General features: G+C 40.3%; 1 long non-coding RNA gene across 1 annotated transcript in view; it reads right to left on the bottom strand.

The window, feature by feature from the left end:
• Positions 1-4,377: 4,377 nt before the first annotated feature.
• LOC116087245 overlaps positions 4,378-4,569 on the bottom strand; it is a 1,043-nt gene continuing 851 nt past the window's right edge. The window contains exon 2 of the long non-coding RNA XR_004117331.1: positions 4,378-4,446. This is a non-coding gene — a long non-coding RNA (uncharacterized LOC116087245). The remainder of the gene's footprint in view (positions 4,447-4,569) is intronic.

Below are 4,569 nucleotides of genomic sequence, written 5' to 3'. Positions count from 1 at the left end.
TTAAAAATTATTTTTATTTTATGTGCATTGGTGTTTGCTGGCATGTATGTCTGTGTCAAACTGTCAAATCTTGGTGTTACAAGCAAGCATGAACTGCCATGTGGGTGCTGGGTACTGAACCCCAGTCCTCTGGAAGAGCAATCAGTGTTTTTAACCACTGAGCCACCTCCCTGGGCCCCAGTAAATAATTTTTAATCATGCTAGTAAAATATATGATTACCCAAATAAAAGAACCAATGCATCATAGGCACTCAAGAGGGTCAGCCTGCCTCTGCCTCTCAAGTGCTGAATTAAAGGCATATGTGCTAACACACTAGGTGAATTCTCACATTTCAATCACATTTCTCACCAAATGTTACAGAAATTGTAATATACTTACTAACAATTCAATTACTTCAACCCCTAGGACCCTTATACTTGAAGAAGAGAACGGACTCGACTCTCACTCTCACACTTTCTCCTCTAACCTTATATACATATATACACTTAATTTTTATTTTTTTGAGACCATGTTCTCTATGTAGTTCTGGCTATACTGGAGCTTACTGTGTAGACCAGGCTAGCCCAGAACACAAAGACTCACCTGTCTCCCAGAATACTAGGATTACAGGCATACATGCCCAGTTGTGAGACAGGGTCCACGTAGCCCCAGCTGGCCTGGAACCCACACCTGGCCTCTAAATTAAAAAAAAAAAAAAAAGCCACAAACCCCAAACAGCCACTGTGCGGCACATTTGTATAGTTACAGCACTCTGAGAGGCTAAGGCAGGAAATTAGGAGTTTAGGGCAACTTGGGCAATAGAGACGAGGAGGGAGAGAGAAAACAGAAAGAAGCAACCCTAGTCCCAACACCCACTTTGGACAATTCACAAATGCCTGTAACTCCCACTCTAGGGAATCAGATGTCTCTGACCCTCTTGGGTACATAACCACACACGTTAAAACCCCTCACACTAACAGCTACTGTTAACCTTCTAGTATAGCCTTTGTGATGGATATTTTTGGTTGTCAACCTGACTACATTTGGAATTAACTAAAAACCCAAGAGGCTGGGTACACCAGTGAGGGTTTTTTGCTAATTAAATCGTCTGAAGTGGGAAGATCCACTTTTAATCTGGGCCACACCTTCTGGTGGCAGCCTATATAAAGGACACAGAAGAAAGAAGCTTGCTGTCTTTGCCTGCTTGCCCTCTGGATGGCAAAGCAAGTCCATTCCTTGACTAGCAACAGGGTCTACTTCATCAGGATTCCAGTATATACTGAAGACCAGCTAAGACACCCAGCCTCATGAACAGAAGAACTACTGGATTCTCAGATTTGACATTGGTAAACAGACATTGTTGAACTGTATGGAGCACAGCCTGTAAACCACTCTAATAAATCTCCTTTATATCTATCTATCTATCCATCCATCTATCTGTTTTCATTCTATCAACTCTGTTCTTCTAAAGAACCCTATTACAACCTTCTAATCATTAATACAGATTCCATTTTCATTACGTGTATATTTAGCTCTGTGGTTCTGTGTATGCAAGTAGAGTGTCTGAAGACAAAAAGCACAGCAGTCCCTGGAACTGGAGTTTCAAAGGAGTTATGAAGCTACCCAACATGGTTGCTGGGACTCGAACTCAGGTCCTCTGCAAGAGCAGTAGGTGCTCTTAACAGCTGAGCCATCTCTTTAGTCCCCTTCAGTTTCGATCTGAAGTTGTACATTAAAGAAACCAGTTTGTGGGAGGCTAAAGAGATGCTTTAGAACTTGTTGCTCTTGCAGAGGACTTCAGTTAAATTCCCAGCACCCACATGGCGTTGCACAACCATCTGTTATAACTCCAGTTCTTCTAACCTCTATGGACACATGTGATGCAGACATAAATACGGCTGAAACATCCACACAAAAATAAAAGACAAACAAATCTAATTTAAAATAGGTATATGCCAGGTACTGGTGGTGCACACCTTTTATCCCAGCACCAGGGATGCAAAGACAGGCAGATCTCTATCTCTTTAAATTCCAGGTTAGCCATGGCTAAACAGAAACGTCTCAAAAATCAAAACTAAAATACCACGCCCCGCCGGGCTGTGGCGCACTCGCCTTTGATCTCAGCACTTGGGAGGCAGAGGCAGGCGGATTTCTGAGTTCAAGTCCAGCCTGGTCTACAGAGTGAGTTCCAGGACAGCCAGGGATACACAGAGAAACCCTGCCTCGAAAAACAAAACAAACAAAAAAAATACCACGCCTCATTAAGAAAAAAAAACAAAAAAAAACCCGGTTTGTAACTTTTCTTTTTTATGATTTGTAGTGAGCAATTTTTATGTAACTAAATCTTTAACACTGCCAGGCATAGTGGTGTACACACACCTTTAATTCCATAATTAAGGAAGCAGAGGACAGCCAAGGCTAATAGAGATCCTGTCTCTCTCCCAGTTACCCCCTCCAAAAAATGAAGACTAACATGAACGGATAACACTATCAGCTAAGCTCCTACTGTGTTGGACACTGAGACAAAAGTTCAAATTTTCACTATTAGAATCAACACACACAGATATTTTCTTTGGGCACATTTGCATTTAAATAATCCCTGTGCCACTTCTAACTCTGCTTATTTATATCCTGAGATATTACTGTTTTAATATACCATTTGATGCTCAGATTTTCCTCATTTCTGCAATGTCAATGTAATTGGAAATGCCTACACAAAGTACATGTGGCTAGACACTAATTTATTAAACCACCATCACAATTTAGTCTTCATTTTTCCTAAGCTTTGTTTTCTTATTAGGAAACAGAATCTAGCTTTGTGACTCTTGACAGCAGTTTTTCTGGAAAACCGTATTTTTAAATGTTTTCAACAAGTGTAGTGATTTAATGACAAATTTTCAAAAAAAAAAAAAACAATTTTTTGAGACAGAGTTTCTCTGTGTCACCCTGGCTGGCCTCTGCCTCCTGAGTGCTGGGATTAAAGTTGAGTGTACCACCACACATGCTTCAGGAAACTGGGTAAGGTGACTTATAATTGTAGCCTTTGAGATTTGAAGTCAGCATGGGCTGAAACAGTGTGAACCTGTTTCAAAGGGGGAAAAAAAAGACATACAAGCAAGATGCGATGGCACACACCAGTACTTTCAGAGTTGTATAGGCTGAGATAAGATAGATAAGACAGTTTCAGAAACACCACAGCTTTGTATCAAGACCACCCCCCTTCCCAAAAGACAAAGAAATGAAGGCCTATCCCAGAAAGAGTTGAGATGAGGTAAGGTAGTAGTCAAAGCTTTTCCTATTTTAAGGTATTAAATGTCTCCTCTATCCCCAAGTAGTGGCAGATTTGTCATCTTCACAGCCATTTGTCCCACTAAATCTTACCTTTTCTCAGGTTAAGAACCAAGAAAACATTTTTCCTCCAGTCTTTAATTAGAAATGAATGGACCCAGCCTCAGTAGCTTCTATCATTCAAAGGAATCCACATGTATTTTCACATCAATAGAATTTTTTTGTTTGTTTGTTTTTTTTCAAGACAGGGTTTCTCTGTGTAGCCCTGGCTGTCCTGGAACTCACCCTGTAGACCAGGCCGGTCTCAAACTTAGAAATCCGCCTGCCTCTGCCTCCCAAGTACTGGGATTAAAAGCATGCGCAACTACTGCCTGGCTAATTGTCCACCTTTTATTTATGTTTTTGAATAAAAAACCCCATGACTGCTTTCATAATCTTTCCCTTCCATGTAGTGTTCTCCCAAAGTTCCCGTTTATCAACGAAGGGTAGCGCTGCCCAAAGAACCCAAATCACCACTGCATTATGTACCAAGCACGCAAGATCTATGCAAAAATAAACTTATCAAACTCTAACTACAGAGATCAGCAGAAAGAATTTCTGTCTACTATCTTGTCCTAAGATTAAACATAATGAAAAGGACTGTAGCTGTGTGTGATACAACTGCACACATGTTCAGGACCACATTAATTACAGGTATCTGAAATCTAAATCAAGGTCCTCTCAATCTTTGAAGAGTCAAAATTGCTAAATGGAAAACTGCTAGAGAAATCCAGTGTGAATTCGCTAAGCTGATATGGCTGCCTGGTGAGCAACTGTGAACGCTGTAAAATACAATCATGGTAAAGGCTGCTGTTGAGTTTCTTAGGACTTTTCATTTAAGAAAAATGAAGTTGGACAAACATAAATTTAAGCACCAACCCCTATTAGAACAGTCATAATTAGGGGAATAAAAAAAAAAACAAATCCACACTGCTCAGTCACATTTAATTTCAGATTTCTAAAAATGCTTTAGCTTAAATAACGTAAAAAGTCCACCAAAAATTAATTTCTTGTCTGTGAAATCTGTATGCAATTAAGCATCCTGCACTTTACCTGGTGACCCAACCTCCTGCACCTACCTTGACTTCGATTTGAGCACAGCCAAGTGTGGGCCTCCCAGTTCTCTCTAACCCCAACTGCTGTTAAAAACACAAAGAAAGGTGTCAGCTTACAGTAAGACTTCCGCAAAGTGAAGAATACTCAAAAGTAAATCCACAGATAAAAGTTTAATTTAGAGAAGCGATGCTTACAAACGGCTAGGA

Source organism: Mastomys coucha, chromosome X, assembly GCF_008632895.1.
Source record: "Mastomys coucha isolate ucsf_1 chromosome X, UCSF_Mcou_1, whole genome shotgun sequence".
Classification (NCBI taxonomy): domain Eukaryota; kingdom Metazoa; phylum Chordata; class Mammalia; order Rodentia; family Muridae; genus Mastomys; species Mastomys coucha.
This window is presented reverse-complemented; position numbering and strand designations above follow the sequence as displayed.